Source organism: Oryctolagus cuniculus, chromosome 17 (genome assembly GCF_964237555.1).
Source record: "Oryctolagus cuniculus chromosome 17, mOryCun1.1, whole genome shotgun sequence".
In the NCBI taxonomy this organism is placed as follows: Eukaryota; Metazoa; Chordata; class Mammalia; order Lagomorpha; family Leporidae; genus Oryctolagus; species Oryctolagus cuniculus.
The window spans coordinates 53,062,922-53,083,292 of NC_091448.1; positions in this window are offsets into that span (position 1 = coordinate 53,062,922).

Genomic DNA, 20,371 nt, shown 5'->3' on the forward strand with positions numbered 1-20,371 from the left:
CTAAAAAAAAAAATCATTGAACTGTACTCTCTGGGAATTACGTAAAGATGCAAACTGTACCTCAATGGTTATTTTTAAAAATCAAGAAAAAAGAACTATCACAAGGAAATCCTGATTTGCAACTTCCCTTGAAAACTGGAAGATCTGGAAATTCAGCAGCAACTTGATGCCTTAGCTACTGCTCATTTTTAGACAGAGCAAGTACTCTCCTGGCTGCCCCAGTCGCCACCACTCCCTATTATCTCTTACAGCTGACCTGACTCACTCAGTGAGGTTATTAATATTCCTGGTCTTCTAAGACATGCATTTGAATTTTCAAACCCTGTCATGCCTGTTGACTTCTAAGATCAACCCCAAGTGATAGGAAAAGGGTGATGGTTTTCAGTTGACAAGCTGTTTCCCTGACAGTGGTGAAACAGTGGGAGGTTTGGGGTGTCTGTGAGGCAGGACCCCCTTTAGGAATATGATTCTTGCAGGTGGTGGAACCCCAGGGCATGGACCCCTGCACAGGCACCCCACAGCCCACCCAGGGCAATAGTACCTGACCAACATGAAAATCCAGTGTCAACTGTGGTGTCTTGAAAGCAAAGGATGCATATAAACACAAAGACTCCAATAAAGCTGAGAAAGAAGGAATCTTCCAGAATTTTCCTGGGCCGCTTATGTTTGGGAGTTCTGGAAAAATCCATAAGTAAGGATTCCCAAAAAATTACAAATTTAACATTTCTCATCAACCATTTAAGATCTGATTTAGAAAAATGAAGGTATAATAATCCTTGCAATCTAGGATCCTATGGCAAGCCTCACCTGTGACACGTTTTTGCCCTATTATAGATTTATTTATTTATTTGAGCAGCAGAATGCCAGAGAGAGGGAGAGGGGGAGACAGAAAGAGGATCTTCCATCTGCTGGTTCACTCCCTAAATAACTGCAACAGCCAAGGCTGGGCCGTGCCAAGCAAAGAACCCAGAACTCCATCTGGGTTTCCCACATTGGTGGCAGGGGCCAAGTACTTGGGCCATCATCCACTGTCTTCCCAGGGACATTAGCAAGAATACTGGATCAGAACTGGAGCAGCTAGGACTCAAAGCAGTCATTCTGATATGGGATGCTGTGTCACAAGCAGCGGCTTCATCCACTGAGCCACAATGTCTGCCCCGACAGACACAGCTTGCCGAGTGTCTTCTATGTCTAGGGACCGTGCCAGTTGTTGCGGAAAAGCTTGTAAATAACAGAGACACAGTCCCTGCCCTCCAGGAGCATACAGTCTATTGGGAAATATAAGCACATCAGTGGATCACTGTAATAGAGCAGGGGTTCTTAATCTGAATCCACAGAAAACGAAAGGGCTTTAAGCGTTCTGGAAAACCTCTGAAATGCTGTGTGAAATCAGTTGTGTGCTTCCTCTAGGGAGGGGATCCGCCGCTTGGAGTGACAAGACCAGGTTTTCACTTGAGAAGGATCATCCTGGCCCTACAGCGGGGAAGGGGTTGAAGGCTGCTGCCCGCCGTCCAGCCAAGAGGTGATGGCTGCTCAGACTAAGCAGCCTGGAGAGATGTGCTCAGGGTGTGCAGACTGCCCTTGCCAGGATGAAATGAGATGGCTCAAGTGCCTACCATCCTGGGGCTGGCACTGTGGCGTAGCGGGTAAAGTTGCTGCCTGCAGTGCCGGCATCTCATATGGGTGCTGGTTCAAGTCCCGGCTGCTCCACTTCCAATCCAGCTCTCTGCTATGGTCTGGGAAAGCAGCAGAAGATGGCCCAAGTCCTTGGGCCCCTGCACCCGTGTGGGAGTCTCAGAAGAAGCTTCTGGCTCCTGGCTTTAGATGGGCACAGCTCTGGCCATTGCAGCCAATTGGGGAGTGAACCATCAGATGGAAGACCTCTTTCTCTCTCTGCCTCTGCCTCTCTGTAACTCTGCCTTTCAAATAAATAAACACACCTTTAAATTAAAAAAAAAAAAAAAGTGCCTACCATCCTTTAGAGTCCCTAGCACAGTGTCTGACATGTTACACATTGATTTACTTCCTCCTTTTTATGTTCTCCTAGACAAAAAACAGTCCCACCCCATATCCTGCATACACTTTCATAAAAACAACTAAGAAAAAAATCCTTATGGTCTTTCTTCTCCATCCCTGTATTGCCATTAAGATCAATGCTATGGCAGCAGTGCTGTGGTGTGGTGGGTAAAGCCACCGCCTGCGGTGCCGGCATCCCATTTGGATGCCGGTTCAAGTCCCAGCTGCTTCAATTCTGATCCAGCTCTCTGCTATGATCTGGGAAAGCAGTAGAAGATGGCCTAAGTCCTTGGGTCCCACGTGGGAGACCCAGAAGAAGCTTCTGCCTCCCACTTTTAGATCAACCCAGCTCCGGCCATTGCAGCCATTTGGGGAGTAAACCAGCAGATGGAAGACTGCCCCTTCCAACTCTGCCTTAAATAAATATTAAAAAATAAATAAATATTAAAAAAACAAAAAAGACCAGTGCTGTCCAACAGAAATAGAATATGATCCAGCAATGCCAGCTACATTTGTAACGTAGAACTTTCTAATAACCACGTCTAAAAACTAGAAACACATCATTCACAGAGCTTTTGATCACATATAACCAAATATGGAGAGATTACATTTCAACATGTAAGCAACGAACACGCATTCATAGAATGTTTCACATTCCTTTCTTTTTTCTCTCCAAGTATTCAAAATCCAATGTGTGTTTTATACTTCCAGAATCCATCGAATCAGACTAGCCACATTTTAAGTACTCAGCATTTACATGAATAGGACAGCATAGCACTACCCTGTGAACTCCTAGTGGGTAGGGCCAGCCTATATTCCCCAAGAAGTAAGTCAGAGCTTAGCAAAGAGTAGAAGCTCAATAAGTGCTTGTCAGATGGAAAGATGGCAGGGTGGATGAGCGAGGAAGGATCCCCTCCAGCTTTGGGGACAAGGCTAATCAAACTCAGCCAAAGTCTGGAATACATGTTGTACCTTCTGGCACCAAAGCCAGTACACATCAGGGAGCCCCCAAAACTTCCAGAATAATTCCCTTGGTCAATATTCGAGAAACAGATAAAGAGAGAAATGAGCAGGAGAGGTGAAAGAGTAACCTATACAAAGAATGTTAGCAAGGTGGCAACAGCGATTGGCTTCAATGTTGGCAAATAACAAACAATAGCCAAATTCATCAGAGGACCCAGCTCGTCACCATCCTAGTACGAGTGGCTGCAGAAAGGGGAACAAGTCAGAGAGAGGGCTCAGGCAAATAACTGAGAAATCTGAAGTCGGGCCAATGGGTCAATGGATTATAAAGTTGTTTGGGGCTGGCGCTGTGGTGTAGTGGGTGAAGCTGCCCCCTGCAGTGCCGGCATCCCATATGGGTGCCAGTTCTAGTCCTGGCTGCTCCACTTCTGATCCAGCTCTCTGCTGTGGCCCAGGAATGCAGTGGAGGATGGCCCAAGTCCTTGGGTCCCTGCACCCACATGGTAGACCAGGAAGAAGCTCCTGGCTTCAGATTGGCACAGCTCTGGCCGTTGTGGCTAATTGAGGAGTAAATCATTGGATGGAAGACCTCTCTCTCTCTCTCTCTCTGCCTCTCCTTCTCTCTCTGTGTAACTCTGACTTTCAAATAAATAAGTAACTCTTTAAAAATGAAAAGAAAATAGGGTTGTTCTCGGTTTCTGCTCTTCTGCTGGCAGATCAGGCTGGAGGGACAGGGGAGCCATTGGTTGCACAGAGGGCCCAAGTGTGACACCAAGCCTGACACAGCACCACTGCCCTCGCCTCTTCAAGGACAGAGATGGTTTGCTTTTCTTTGCATCAGCCCTACATAATGTGTTGTGTTTTAGAAAAAAAATCAAGGAATTGCCCTGGATTTGCTGAAAATAGATATGAGTCTTCAGGTAAAAAAAAAGTGTGTAGGCCTCTCATTATTATTATTATTTGAAAGGCAGACTGACAGAAAGTGAGGGAGACACAGAGAGAGATCTTCCATTGGCTGGTTCACTCTCCAAATGTCCATGGCTGTCGGGGTTGGCCAGGATGAAGCCAGGAGCCAGGAACACCATCCTTGTCTTCCAACGTGGGTGCAGGGGCCCAGGCTGCTTTCCCAGGTACACTAGCAGAGAGCTGGATCGGAAATGGAGCATTCAGGATTCAAACCAGTGCTCCAGTATGGGAGGCTGGAGTTGCTGCCAGGCTACGATGCCAGCCCCACAGTCAATTCTTTTCTCGTTTAAAATATGCTGTGTGATCCTGGAGAAGTTATGTAACCTTTCTGAGTCTTACTTTACTTGTCTGAGAATAGGAACAGCAGTGCCTGCAGCAGAAGGTTCCTATAGGGATGCAATACGGTGAGCCAACACTTTGCATGGTGCCATTTGTAAAGGTCTTGGCACAAATTGGCAGTTAATAAGTATTTATTATTATTATGTTTATCATCACTATAATTTCTCTTTAGAAAAGAGTCTTTCAGAAAAAGATTGTAGTGCTCTTGCATCATATTCTAGAGGTAGATATGAATAACACCTAAATACTAAGATGACTATTATTCCTGGCTCAGAGTTTTTTGTTTTTGCTTGCTTGTTTGATTTCTAGATTTATCTTCTCTTTATTTGAAAGGCAGAGTTACAGAGAGACCAGGAGAAGCAGAGAGATCTTCCATCTGGTGGTTCACTCCCCAAATGGCCACAATGGCCAGGGCTGGGCCAGGCTGAAACCAGGAGTCAGGAGCTTCTTCCGGGTCTCCCATGTGGGTACAGGGGCCCCAGCACTTGGGCCATCTTCCAATGCTTTCTCAGGTGCATTAGTAGGGAGCTGGATCAGAAGTGGAGCATCAGAGGACTTGAACCCGTGCCCATATGGGCTGATGGTGTCGCACGCAGAGGCTTAACCAGCTACCCACAATGCCGCCCCTGGCTTGGAGTTTTAAATGGCACTTGAAGAATAAATAACTGTCTGAGAAATAGTCTAAGGCTATCTAACGCTCCTACAAAAGAAAGAAAAAGCATGAGGTAGAAAAACAAAACCAAGTAGGGCTGGCGCCGCGGCTCAACAGGCTAATCCTCTGACTGCGGCGCCTGCACCCCGGGTTCTAACCCCGGTCGGGGCGCCGGATTCTGTCCCAGTTGCTCCTCTTCCTGTCCAGCTCTCTGCTGTGGCCCGGGAGGGCAGTGGAGGATGGCCCAAGTGCTTGGGCCCTGCACCCACATGGGAGACCAGGAGAAGCACCTGGCTCCTGGCTTCGGATCAGCGCATTGTGCCAGCTGCAGCAGCCATGGTGGGTGAACCAACGGAAAAGGAAGACCTTTCTCTCTGTCTCCCTCACTGTCCACTCTGCCTGTCAAAAAAAAACAAAAAACAAAAAAAAACAAAAAAAAAAAAAAACAAAAAACTAGAAGTTGTGTCCACAAACTGACTTTACATATGACCTTTTCATGGGCAGATTCATTGTGGTAAGCATGCAGACATCTGTACCCACTTAGGAGCATTTACTCTGTGCATCTAAGAGAAACTGGAAGGAATCAGGGATCGTCAGAGTACTGCATTGATGAGACACCTGGCTAATGCCCAGGGTCTTCTGCAGCTGACAGGATGGATGGCACAGTGGAGAAGCGTGCGGGTTCCACAGTTAACTAAACTGTCTCCAGTACCTACAACTACGCGATCCTAAACAAATGATCTGACCTCTCAACACCTTGGCTTCCTTATTGGTAACCTGGCAGTGATGATGGCACGGACTCCATAAGTTTGTCCTAAGCATTAAATGAGACAGGCATGCAAAGACCTGGCTTAGCAAGGGGCTTCCACGAAGTCTGCTTGATGATACTTAGCCAGTTAAGTGCTCGAACTTGAATCTGATTAGGACTCTGAATTGAATTACCAACTTCCAGAAAATGCAAAGGAACATATTAAACCGTACCAGAGGAACGCAATCAGCAAAATTCATACATCACAGGACAATCTGGCTTCTTCAGCGAAGTGCAAAGAAAAGCAATATCAACAAGGAGATGGAGCGATGCTGTAGATTCGGACTTACGAACCAATTGCACACTGTTTCTGGATCCTGAGCCACACAATCAAACAACTACTCCAGAAACAAAGAGAAAGAATTTATGAAACAATTAGAAAATTAAATACCAACTGGCTATTGGATATTAACGCATTACTGTTCATTTTTAAAAGTGTAGTGATGGCATTGTAGTTATATAAAAATAAATGACCCCTTCCCTTTAGATAAGTACTCTGAAATGTTTATAGATGAAAGAATATAGTGTCGCTCCCCGTCTTCGTGGAGGAACGACACAGGACCCTGCGCTGTTCTTTTGTCTGCTCGGCCCTCCCTGGGTTTGCTGCTGGTTCTTCCCGGGTTGGCTACCGACCCTTCCACCTCCGTGGAAGGGCGGTTCCCCCTAGCCACTTTCCCCACTTCCGCAGGGGAGCGGCACACCGCCGGCCGGCTCTCTCGGGGGCTGCACAGGTGTTCCTTCAGATAGATGTTCCTCTTAGATGTTCCTGGTGCATGTTGTCTCTCTCCTCCTTTATAGTCCTCTTCCACCAATCCCAACTCTGCTATCCACACGCCGAGTACGCTGCTCTCCTCCAATCAGGAGCAGGTCCTGCTGTTTATTGGTTGAACTAGAGGCAGCTGTGTAGAAGCTGTTTCCTCCTCTCCCAGCGCCATATTGTGGGAGAGCAGATGCATAGAATAAGTCTTAATTCCAGTAACTTTGTCTAGTCCGAGTTACTCCCAGTTGCTCCCCACATAGAGTGTCTGGGATTTACTTAGAAGTACTACAGGAGATGGGGCTGGCATTATAGCACAGCAGGTTAAGCCATTGTCTGTGATGCCAGCATCCTGTATCAGTACTGGTTCCAGTCCTGGCTGCTCTGCTTCTGATCCAGCTCCCTGTTAATGTGCCTGGGAGGGAAGCAGAGGATGGCCCAAGTGCTTGGGCCCCTGCCACCCATATGGGAGGCACAGATGGAATTCCTGGCTTTGACCTGGCCCAGCCCCCTATCTTTGCTGCTATTTGGAGAGTGAACCAGGGGATGGAAGATCTCTCTGTCACTCCTCTCTTCAAATAAATAAGATAAATCTTTTTTTTTTTTAAGTGCCCTACATGAGAGGATATAGGAAGGAGTTTGGTCATGAATTGCTGAAGTTGGGTGATGGGTGGTCCACCCATCCCTTTCTACTTTTGCAAATACTGGAAATTCTCCATAACAAAAATGTTTAAAAATAACTGTTGTTGGTATGGCTTCTACTGGGAGGGCTGAATTCTAGGGGAAAGGAAATGAGATCCTGGCATAGACAAGAAATTCTTCAGCTTGATTTTTTACAATCCTCTATAATCTGAAGGATTCGCGTCTTCTGCCTCCTTAAATCCACGTCTCCAGCTCTCAGCTCGTCTGTTTCTCCCAGAACTCACCTGTTCTTGGTCTTAGCTCCCAGGTACCCTGATGGGGGACATGAGCTTCCTAACTGGTATCTTAACCATGAGGCCAAACACCTGTGCCCAGACTTGTTATTAGACTGGACTAAGTCCTGGATATCCTTCAGCCCTGCACCCCTGCCTATGATTCTTTTTTTTTGACAGGCAGAGTGGACGGTGAGAGAGAGAGACAGAGAAAAAGGTCTTCCTTTGCCGTTGGTTCACCCTCCAATGGCCGCCGCGGCCAGCGCGCTGCGGCAGGCACACCACGCTGATCCGATGGCAGGAACCAGGTACTTATCCTGGTCTCCCATGGGGTGCAGGGCCCAAGCACTTGGGCCATCCTCCACTGCACTCCCGGGCCACAGCAGAGAGCTGGCCTGGAAGAGGGGCAACCGGGACAGAATCCGGTGTCCCGACCGGGACTAGAACCCAGTGTGCCGGCACTGCAAGGCGGAGGATTAGCCTAGTGACCCGCGGCGCCGGCCCCTGCCTATGATTCTTGATCTAACAGTGTAGCAAACATTAGAGCTGCCAGGACAAGTGTGCAACCTACAGGCATGCTAGGATAGTGGCTGGGCTCTCGGGATGATATTCTATGTGAGGCTCCATCTAGCCTCTTGGCAGAGTGCATGGCCACTTCCATCACCAGCCCCGGGCGGTGGGGGGGTGGCATTGTGAAGCCCCATCAGCCCAGAAACCCTCGCTCATGAGGAAGGGTTGCCAGGCATTGCCTGCTTATGTATCCTAAACTTCCCATCACTCAAGTGACTCTTTTGGCTTGGACCCTAACCACAGAGTTTAACCACCGTGAGTGAGTTAAACGTACATGTCAGCAGGAGGGAGGGCAGAGATTCAGAGTGGTAGGATCCCATTCCCACACAAGCATGACTATGATGTCAAGTCAGTTACTTTTCTTCTTGGAAGGAGTCTGGCCACAGTGGGTTGGTTGGGCAGCCTCCCTAAGGGACGGCCGTGCGCAGGGTCAGGGAGACACTCCTTTGCTTCTAGCCTAGCAGAAGCTCTCGGATGTGAGAAACACCACGGGGATGCTCCAGCCAAGGTCCACATTGCCCAGATGTTATCCTCCAAGATCCCCTGAGCCAATCGGGGCAGAGGTAGGAGCAGCCCCAAGCCAGCTACCCTCCCTGCATCCAGGGCTCTCTCTGTGTGTTGTTGTCAGTGGCAGCAGTCATAACCATTGCAGATCCATGTCACACAGTGGAGGAAAAATAACAGAGAGGCTCTCCATCAGGGTCTGTAGAATTCAGCAGGTGTTGGCAGGCAGTGACTGGAAAGAAGTCAAGATCATATGCTTGTAGTTATTTCACAATGAGTGTGAAGAGGGGGACACAGGATGCCGTGGTGGTGGGGGAGTCAGGCGTGGAACCCCGGAGAGAGGCTTAAATACAGAGCTGCCCATTCTCCCTGAACTGTGTCTGCTCACAAATCATGGGGATCCCCCATTTTCTTCTCTTCCCTACAAAGCCCATCGCCCTGAGAAAAAGTCTGAAACTTATTCCAGGTCCCCAGGCAGAAGGCGGGAGGCCCTTGGCTGATGCCGTAACCCAGGTAACACCTAGACAGTGTGTAGGGTGGTGGTTCCACAGGCACTTTGGAGACAGGCATCCTGAGTTCCTACCCCAGCTCCTCTGGGTCTCCATTTCCAAGGTGCCAGAACCATGAAACATTAAGGAGCTGCTGTACTGGCATAACAATACGGGTGTTGGCGAGCACGGTGCCCGGCGGCCAGCTTACACTGCAGGAGACAGCTGTTATCAGCCTGGCACTTCCTTCCTCTTGTCTCCCTAGCCCTGGCCTCTGACTCAATAGGACTTTGGCTCTGGGACAGAGGAGCTCCCTAGCTCGTACCTGCAGTCGGAGCCTATTAAGAGTTTCTCTGTCTTCAGTCACATCTTTCATTCCAGGGAAAAAGCTGGAGGAGCTAAATCAGGAACGGAAAAGTTACATCTGACCAAAGGTATGTGCAGACACATGTTTGCAAATGAGGTCAAGGTTTCAAAATACCCCTGCTTTGACAGACGAGCCCAGCGCCATGCAGTGGGCTTGCTATTTCCCACGTATGACAGCACGTTCTCCCGGCAACCGATAGGGTCGCTGGCCAGCAGTTATATCGGAGGGAGTTACTCATTGGAAAATGTGGCTGCAGCGCCCAGACTGAGATCTGAACTTGGACTTCCAGGGATTTCACCCCAAATAAGCCACATTCCTCAGTTATGCTTGTCGAAGGAACACAGCCAAGGAATCTGTGTGCCAGACCAGCACCAGCCCCTGCAGGGCGGGTGACTTGGTCGTGGCTCTCGACAGGACAGCACAGGGACTGGGCTTGTCTGGTCCTCCCGGCTTTTATCCTTATTAGCAAGGACTGCCACCCATTGCTCAGCCGTCCATCCTTCCATCCAGTTCTTCATTCCCTCCCTCGCCAACCATTTGTTGATCAGCTAGCAGTCATAGCTCCACACTGGCTTAGTACTTTTATTCTGAGCACCTGCTGTGCCAGCTCTCACAACATCCTTCCAATAGCCCTAGGAGATAGGTATGAGTCTTGGTCAGTTGGGGCTGCTATAGCAGAATGCCATGACATTTACTTCTCATGGTTCCGAGGGCTAGATGTCTGATTGACAGCCTGGTGACTTTCGGGGGAGGGTCCTCTTCTGAGCTGGAGAAGATGACTTCTCCTTTTTTTTTTAATTTTTAATTTTTAATTTTTTTGACAGGCAGAGTTAGACAGTGAGAGAGACAGACAGAGAGAAAGGTCTTCCTTTGCCGTTGGTTCACCCCCCAAAATGGCCGCTACGGCCAGCGCGCTGCGCTGATCCGAAGCCAGGAGCCAGGTGCTTCCTCCTGGTTTCCCATGTGGGTGCAGGGCCCAAGCACCTGGGCCATCCTCCACTGCACTCCCTGGCCACAGCAGAGAGCTGGCCTGGAAGAGGAGCAACCGGGACAGAACCAGCGCCTCAACTGGGACTAGAACCCGGTGTGCCAGCACCACAAGGCGGAGGATTAGCCTAGTGAGCCGGCGCCAGCCTAGACGACTTCTCCTTATATCTTCACATGGCAGAAAGAGGTGGCGTCCCTTTTATAAGGGCAGTAATCCCATCCATGAGGGCTGAGCCTTCATGGGCTCATCACCTCCCAGGGTCACACCTTCTACAGCTGTCACCTTGGGAGTCAGAATGTCAACACGGGAACCTGAGGGGAAGGGGACGTCAACACTATGCTCACGGCATGACAGGTTGGGTAGCCCTTATCCAAAATGCTCAGGACCAAAAGTATTTCAAGTTTTGGATTTTTTTTTTCTGATTTTAGAATGTTCACAGATACATGAGATACCTTAGGAATGGTACCCAAGTCTAAACTCGAAATTCACTTGGGTTTCATTTACACCTTGTAGACATAGCCTAAAGATAATTTTGCACAGTATTTTTAGTGCACCTGTGTTTTGACTGTGACCCATCATGGCTACACCACATGGGTCAGGCATGTGGTGTCATCTTGGTTCTCAAAAAAAGTTCAGACTTTACTGCATTTAGGACTATGGATGCTCAACATGTACTATTACAGAGTAGGGTCAAACTTTTTCTTAATTAAAAAAAAATTTTTTTTTGACAGGCAGAGTGGACAGTGAGAGAGAGAGAGAGAAAGAGACAAAGGTCTTCCTTTTGCCGTTGGTTCACCCTCCAATGGCCGCCGCGGCCGGCGCTGCAGCTGGCGCACTGCGCTGATCCAAAGCCAGGAGCCAGGTGCTTCTCCTGGTCTGCCATGTGGGTGCAGGGCCCAAGCACTTGGGCCATCCTCCACTGCACTCCCAGGCCACAGCAGACAGCTGGCCCGGAAGAGGGGCAACCGGGACAGAATCCGGCATCCCAACCGAGACTAGAACCTGGGGTGCCGGTACTGCAGGCGGAGGATTAGACTATTGAGCCGCAGCACCGGCCAATTTTTAAAGATTTATTTATTTATTTGAAAGGCAGAGAGAGATAGAGGGACAAAAAGAGAGAGAGACAGCCGGGTGGGGAATGAATTTTCTATTCACTGGTGGTTCGCTCTCCAAATGGATGCAACAGTTGGAGCTGGGTCAGGCTAAAGCAAAGAGACTGGGACTCTACACAGATCTCCCATGTGGGTACAAGAGCCCAGACATTTGGGCCATCTTCCACTGCTATCTCTGGAGCATTAGCAGGGAGCTGGATTGGAAGTAGAGCAGCTGGGACTCAAACTAGAGTTGATATGGGATTGCCAGCATCACAAGCAGTGGCTTAATGCACTGCACCACAACACTGGCCCCAGGGTCAAAAATTCTAGTTCAAGCTACAACTGAGATGAGTGGAGAGCGCCTGTGTATTACTTTACACTATTGTAACTCATCTGGCCTTCTTCCTCGGCCCCCTCCATCTCTCCACTCACAGGAGAGGGCGTGGAAGAAGCTAAGGATATAATTCAATAGCAATCCTCACGTGATATAATCATTTAAATCATCTGTTTAGGCGATGTTCATTCTTCTTAAGAAATACACCCATTCTCTGGGGCTAGTGGTGGGGCACAGAAGGTTAAGCCACCACTTGCCATGGCTGCACCCCCTTATCGGGGCACCAGTTGGAGTCCTGGCTGCTCTACTTCCCATCCAGTTTCCACTAACGAGCCTGGGAAGGGAGCGGATGATGGTAAGAGCTTGGGGTCCTGCCATCCATATGGGAAACCCGGATGGAATTCCTGGCTCCTGGATTGTTGTGGTTGTTTGGGGAGTGAATCAATGGTGAACCAATGGATGGAAGATCCGGGCCGGGGGGGGGGGGGGGGTGGAGGAAGGGAGGGAAGGAGGAAGGGGAGAGAGGAGAAAATCATGTTCAGTCTCTCGGTGTCCCCTGCTCCCTGCTTCTCAGGCTCAAGGTTGAAGGGTATATGCTCACTCTAGCCTACAGCAGAGGAGCCACTGCTATAATATCCTCAGACCTCTGGGAAGCCATAGCTTAATCACCCAATTTCCCTGAACTTCTAGGGTGGTGTATCTGGCACTTAACTCTGCACCACTTTGAGATCTTCATTTTCACATTGGTTCATGGAGTTACTTGCCTCTCTTGCTGTTCCTTTATTTTTAAAGCTCCTTAGAGACTTGGATACTCCTTACCTTTGGTTGACCTTCCGAAATCTCCTAATCCAGAGAAGGATCCAGGTGTTCACAGACAAACATTTTATAACTCTGTTTATGAGGAACTTCTAAAAATAGAGAAGAAAAAAAAACTCAGTCACACGAACAAAAAAATATGCCGAAGAGCAAAAAGTTTGTGGGAAATGGAATTAAAAGATGAGTTTACATTGGTGCAAAAATCTTTTTGAAGTCCACCTGCAGTTTTTTCATAATACACATTTCCAAGAAGTTTCTCAAGCCTCTTCCTATGAAGAGGTAAACCACAGGAAAAGACACTTAGATGGTCCTAATTACACACACACACACACACACACACACACTCAACCTCACTCAAAATAAGAGCAATAAAAATTTAAACTACATAGATATTATTTCAAACTTATCGGATTGGCCAAACCCCCAAACTGCCACAACATACTTGGGCAAGGCTGTAGAGAATAGGTGCGCAGGACACGAACGGCGAAGTATATTTTATTTTGCAAGAATCTGTGCATTTATGCTGGAAGGAAGGATTTGACCAAGTAATTTATTTTGCTTTTATCGAGTGTTTTCCTCACTCAGCTCCTCCCCCAAACCTCAAAGCTGTGTCCATCTGCAACATCGGCATTAGACAGTCACTATGTTTCAAAGCCACATGGCAAGAGGCAAGTGTTTGCTGGGAGCCTGAACAGTGTTGGTGATGGGAGAGGCTGCTTAGGACCCTGCGTCTCCCTGTGCCAGTGCTGAGTGCTGTTAGCTTAGTGTCTGAGGCACTGGTGACCTGTTTAATGAGTGCGCTGCTCCTGATCTGTGGGACCCGCTGAAGCATAGGGTGCAGAGCAGGGACCCAGGGTAGGAACCTTTATTGCCAAGTGCCAAGGGAACTTCTGTCCTGGACTCGACTCCAGGGAAAAGAGCAGCGTAGGAAAAAGAATGCATAGAATTTAAGAAAGGAGATTTGTGTGTGTGCACGTATGTGTGTGTACAAAAGGTAAACTATAATCTTTACAAAGAAAGTTATTTACACAGAAAGAGAAAGAGTAGTGTGGAGGATCAAGAGTGGAAGCTGGTGGCCAACACTCAGTCTAGCAGTTAACATGCCTGTGTCCTACGTTGAGGGTTTGGTTCCTAGCCCTACTCCTGACTCCAGCTTCCTGCTAATGTAGACCCTCAGAAGCAGCCATGATGGCTCAAGGAACGAGGTATCTGTCACTCACCCAGGAGATAGAGATTGCATTTTCAATTCCTGGCACTGGCCCCAGCTCAGTCCCAGCCTGTGGAAGCTCTCTCTCTCTGCCTTTCAAAAAAAAAAAAAAAAAAAAAAAAAAAAAAAAAAAGTCAAATTTCCCTCAGTATACCTTGTTCTGAAGGTATGACTTTGGAACCATGTAAGTATTATATATAACTATAACACAATTCAATTTTTTAGAAAGAGTCATCACTAAAAAACTAAAGCAATGAAAAATAATGAACTTAACATTTTATACAACTCGAAGCATATACTCACAACATAGAAAAATTGTTCCAAGTGACTTCAAAACCTAAAAACTTGAGTGTACATTCCTAGTGGGATATATTTTAAGGACAAAAAGAAGAGTCTTAAAAGAAAGGGAAAAGACAGAAATCTTGACCCATTTTCAGTACCATTGGTGGTAGTGTTATTCTGAGACTGCTATGCATACACTCTGGGATAAAGAAATGAGGAATCTGGTTATATTGTCAGTGTAGGAGAAAGCTGGTGTAGATGAGCGTGCTTCACAAAGTAGCGGATTCCAGCGGCCTTGTAATGCTCATCCTGGCAGGCAGCAGGCAATGGCTCAAGCAGCTGTAACCTTCTCACCAGCATGGAAGACCTGGATTGAATCCCAGCTCTCTCTTTGGCCTGGCCCAGCGCTAGGTGTTGAGGGCATTCGGGGAGTGAACCAGTGGATGAGAGCTCTCTCTCTGCTTCTCAAATAAATATATTAAAAAAAAATTTAGGGGACACCAGCATCCCATATGGATGCCGGTTGGAGTCCTAGCTGCTCTACTTCCCATCCAGCTCTCTGCTGTGGCCTGGGAAAGCAGTGGAAGATGACCCAAGTGCTTGGGCTCCTGCATCCATATGGGAGACCCAGAAGAAGCTCCTGGCTTCGGATTAGCCTAGCTCCAGCCATTGTGGCCGTCTGGGGAGTGAACCAGTGAATGGAAGACACTCTCTCTCTCTCTGTCTCTGTCTCTGTCTCTCCCTCTCTCTGTAATTCTACCTCTCAAAGAAATAAAATGTATTTGAAAGGAAGAGTTACAGAGGACTCCCCAAACAGCCACAATGGCCAGGCATGGGCCAGGTGGAAGCCAGGAGTTTTTTCTGGGTCTCCCACGTGGGTGTAGAGCCCAAGAATTTGGGCCATCTTCCACTGCTTTCCCAGCTGCATTTGCAGAGAACTGGATCAGAAGTGAAGCAACCAGGACTTGAACCAGTGCCCATATGGGATGCTGGCACCGCAGGTATTGGCTTTACCTGCTATGCCACAACACTGGCCTCAATGCTAAAAAATTTAAAAACAAGTAAAATACATTATTATTATTATTATTATTATTATTATTAAAGTATTCCCTGGCTTTGCCCACTGGAAAGGCCCTGAAACATTGAACACTGCTAAAGACTGCAAATCATGATCTACAAGTTCAGTTCCCCACTGATGAAACCAAAACTCCTCGGAGAAATGGCTAAGTCCAATACTGAGGCAGGAAGTATACTCAAATGAGTTGGAGACATCTTGCCACAACTGAAACCATGGAAGTAAAATATCAGAACCCAGGAAGTTGTGACAAAATCATTCAGAAGCTAATTGGAATAGGATCCTGCCGGCCAAAAGTGAGATGCACAATTTGAGTATCAGAATGATAAAAACAGCAATGAACTGAAACATATTAAATATGTTTAGACACATGAGTTCATGGTGATAAAAGCAAGAAAAGCTAATTCAATGGTTAGCTTTGAAGAGGGAAAAACAATCTCATAACCTCATGATTTTTGAAAGCAGGTAAACAGAGGCAAAGAAGGAAGGAGGGAGAGAAGGAAAGGAAACATTTATCTCGCTTTTCCTGTGTCATTGTATCTCAGGAGAGTCAAAGAGAGGAGCAGGAAGTTGTTCTTGATAGAAGTATTACAGCTGATAGGTGGCAAAGGAATGGTAAAGTTGGGACATCAGGGTTCTACAACCTCCACGAATCCTGGCACTATACACAAAATCATCCATGGATGCCAATGTTACAAAAAGAAAACCAACCTGACATGGGCTTCCTGGTACAACACAATCCAAGAAATAGGATTGCCCATGAATTAAGGGTGATGCAGTGTGGGAAGCGGCAGATGATGGCTCAAGTGCTCAGGTCCCTGCCACCCAGGTGGAAGACCCAGATTGAGTTTCTGGCTCCCAGTTTTAGCCAGCCCCAGCCCCACTGTTGGGGTCCTTTGGGGAATGAACCAGCAGTTAGGAGCTCTCTTGTCCTCTGTCTCTTTCAAATAAAATTAATCATTAAAAAAATTAAAACTTTGGATGATAGATATGCCATGGGTGCTCCTCATATAGTCTCTCTTATTTTGCATATGCTTGAATTTTTCCATTATAAAAAGATTAAAAAAATAAGCTCTGAAAGGTATTTTTCAATACAAAAATAGGATAAGGGCATCTCAAAAAGTTAATGCAAAATGGAAAAAGTGTGCACGGATTACAAAGCTTTTTTGCACCAAAATAAATGTATCTTCTAATTTCATTTTGCCCATGCATTGATGTACCTTCATACATGCTTTTCAAAAGACACATCAGAGGGGCCCCACTGACTTCCAGCTTACTCATATGCTTGCCTGACCAATGAACTAATTGAAGTTGCTGGGGTCCCCTGTGTAGGCTCTTTTTTAAAGAACCAGCACATGCGGCCGGCGCTGTGGTGCAGCGGGTTAACACCCTGGCCTGAAGCGCCGGCATCCCACATGGGTACCAGTTCGAGACCTGGCTGCTCCACTTCCCGTCCAGCTTTCTGCTATATGGCCTGGGAAAACAGTGAAAGATGGCTCAAGTCCTTGGGCCCCTGCACCCAAGTGGGAGACCCAGAAGAAGCTCCCGGCTCCTGGTTTCGGATCGGCGCAGTTCTGGCCGTTGTGGCCAATTGGGGAGTGAACCAGCAGATGGAAGACCTCTCTCTCTCTCTCTCTCTCTCTCTCTCTCTGCCTTTCCTCTCTCTGTGTAACTTGACTTTCAAGTACAAATAAATAAATCTTTAAAAAATAAATTTAAAGAAAGAACCAGCACATGGTCCACATTTCCTGTGTTGTCTTTCCTCTCTGTCATGGAACAGTTGGGTACTAGAATGCAGAGAATTGAGTCACGATAGAATAGAATAGAATACACGATGGACACAAGTGTGTATGACAAGTAAACCTTTATTGTACATATGCTGAGGTTCTTAGTCTTTTTATTTTATTTGAAAAGCAGAGAGAGAGAGAATCTTTTTCCTATCCACTGGTTCATTCCTCAAAGTCCCACAACAGCTGGGGCTGAAGCCAGGAGCCAGGAACTCAATCCAGGTCTGCCAAATGGGCCAAGTTCTTGGGCTATCACCTGCTGCTGCCCAGGGTGTACATTAGAAGGCAGCTGAATTGAGAGTGGAGCATGGGACTTAAACCCAGACACTCTGATATAGGATATGGGCATCTCAAGCAACATATTTTTTTTAAGATTTATTTATTTATTTGAAAGGCAAAATTACAAAAGGGAAAGAGAGAGAGGGAGAGAGACAGAGACAGAGAGATACCGATCTTCCATCCATTGGTTTACTCCCCAAATGACCACAATGGCTGGAGTGGGGCCAATCTGAAGCCAGGAGCCAGGAGCTTCATCCGGGTCCCCCATGTGGGTGCAGGGGCCCAAACAGTAGGGCTATCTTCTGCTGCATATCTCAGCTACATTAGCAGGGAGCTGGATCAGAAGTGGTACAGGAGCAGCCCTGTGGAATAGTGTATGAAGCTGCTGCCTATGGTGCCAACATCCCATATGGGCGCCAGTTCAAGTCCCGGCTGCTCCCTGCTCCATTTCTGATCCAGCTCTCTGCCTCTGCCTCTCTGTAACTTTGCCTTTCAAATAATAAATAAATAAATCTAAAAGAAGGAAAGAAAGAAAAAAGAAGTGGAGCATCCAGGACTTGAACTGGTGCCCATATGGGATGCTGGTGCTGCAAGGGGCAGGAGGTAGTTTACCCGCTATACCACAGAACCAACCCCATCCAAGACAACATGTTTTTTTAAAAAATATTTATTTATTTACTTGAAAGTCAGAGTTACAGAGAAGCAGAGGCAGAGAGAGAGAGAGAGAGAGAGAGAGAGAGAGAGAGAAAGTCTTCCATCTGCTGTTTCATTCCCTAAATGGCCTCAATGGCCAGAGCTGAGCTGGGCCGATCCAAAGCCAAGAGCCAAGAGCTTCTTCCAGGTCTCCCACATGGATACAAGGACCCAAGAACTTGGGCCATCTTCCAGGCCATAGCAAGGAGCTAGATTGGAAGTGGAGCAGCCGGGACTCGAACCGGCACTCCTATGGGATGCTGGCACTGCAGGTGGCAGCTTTACCTACTACGCTACAGCACCAGCCCCCCAAGCAACATCTTAACTGCTGTCGCAACACTCACCCAACTTTGAGATTCTGAGATTGCTTATTCCTGGCATACGATCTTACCTATCCTGATATCATTTTCTTCCATACCTCTTGCTATGCGTGTATAAACACAACAACACATGCAATTTTTTCCAAAAAAATGTTAATTACACATACTGCTCTGCAATTTGCTTTTTTAAAAAAGCCCAATAAAGTAAGATGAGCATCCGAATCTACTCTGAAATAAAACAAAACAAAATAAATCTACGCTTCCAAAACAGTTTCCTAAGGCCAGAAACTTGTATTTCTTAAAAACAAACAAACAAACAAAAAACCCCCAGGGGGTGGGGGAGGAGGGTCATTGTACAAACCCAAGCTGGATTTAAGCTGAGTGTTTCAGGCTTGAATTCCAGCATCAGAGCCCTTCTCGTGCCTGGAGTGTCCCCGACACAGAGCTGCGCTTTTGCAGGACGCCACATGCTTTGCCTGCCCTTAAGAGGTTGTTAACATGCCTGTCTTTCTCTTGGTAATCTCACAAGCCCCTGCCTGTGGTTGGAAGCAAAATCCTGGATTTCCTCAACAGCCCGGCGTGGGAGGGCTGCTCCTGCGGTTATGACTTCAGCCCGGGTGCCCGGCGACTTGAGCGCTTGGCCTTTTGGTTATGTTATCAAACCTGGATTCAAACCGGTCCCCTGGGCCTCCTACATCTCCAGTGGCACTGCTGTGCTGCCAAGGGTAGGCACGGGGAACCTCAGGCCCATCCTCTGCTCTGTAACCCCCTTGCCCAGGAGCTCCGTGGAGTGGTCTTATTTTCTTCAATCTGTTTTGGTCACTCTTGTATCCTCGGTGTGTGTAATCTTGCCTTGCACTTAGTTAACACTCCACAGATCTATCCCGCGTGAATGGCTCCAGGCAGGTGCCAGTCCTGTGTCTTCTGCTGTGGTTTACCCTCTACCTGTCACCCTCCCTGTCTACTCCTGTTGTTAGTACCTGTGGTGGGTGAAAGATGGTCATGAGTTTTTGGCAATGCTCCCATTGAAAACTGATCATATGTCCTAACCCTTGACTCTGGATGGGCTCTGTGACTCTTTGAACCAAAAGCAGAAGATCAGTGCTGTTGGGACAGTGTCCAGGCCCAGGACTGTCAATGTCCACTTCCTGACTATTAGAAGCACCAGGGCGGGGCCTGCATTGTGCTGTCTTGGGTTAAGCTGTTACCCGCAACACAAGCATCCCATATAGGTGCTGATTCAAGTCCTGGCTGCTCCTCTTCTGATTCAGCTCCCTAGTAATGCACCTGGGAAAGCAGCGAAAGATGGCCCAAGTGCTTGGGCCTCTGTACCCATGTGGGAGACCCTAAGGAATCTCCTGGCTCCTGGTTTTGGCTTGGCCCAGCCTGGCCACTGTGGTCATTTGGGGAGTGAACCCGCAGATGGAAGATTTTATCTCTCTCTCTCTCTGTAACTCTGCCTTTCAAATAAATAAATCTTAAAAAAAAAAAATATTAGAAGCACCAGGGCCACCTCTCGCTGGTCCAAACCAAAGGCTGGGGTGCATCTGAGCAGCAATCCTATGGACTGTGGGCTCTGGCTTAGGAGAGGGAAATCCTTCTCACTCCAGCCGAGGCAGAGCAAGCAATCCATTGGCCCGCAGAGATTCTGGCAAGTTGACTCAGAAGATGCCATTTGGGGCCTGACCAGATGCACTCACTCAAAACCTGCCCCCGGCCTCTGGTTCCTTCTGGGCGTTCCCCAGCTCCACTCCCCCTCTGTCCTGGTTCCTTCCTCTAAAAGCAGCATCTCCCACGAGGCGGCACGGATGATCCCTGGCAGCCTCACACTCCCGTCCAACTGGATCAGACAAGGAAAGCGCTTCTCTTTCCTTAGAATTTCACAGCAAGTCTAAGGATTAGAACTCGCGAGATCCCCAGCAGGCCTTTCCCCAAGCCAGGCACAGTGGCCAAGGGTGGGGTGGAGGAGGCTCCTGATGGCTCAGTCGTGGGGTATCCGGAGACCCCAGGAGCCGGAGATGGTAGGGAGGGATGATGCTGGCACCAAAGGGAGGCGGAATGGAAGTCAGGTTGAGAAAACAATAGAGCCCACCCCACCAGTCCCGGCAGAAGGTACCAAGCTCCACACAAATTTTCTTCAAGCCTGGCACTG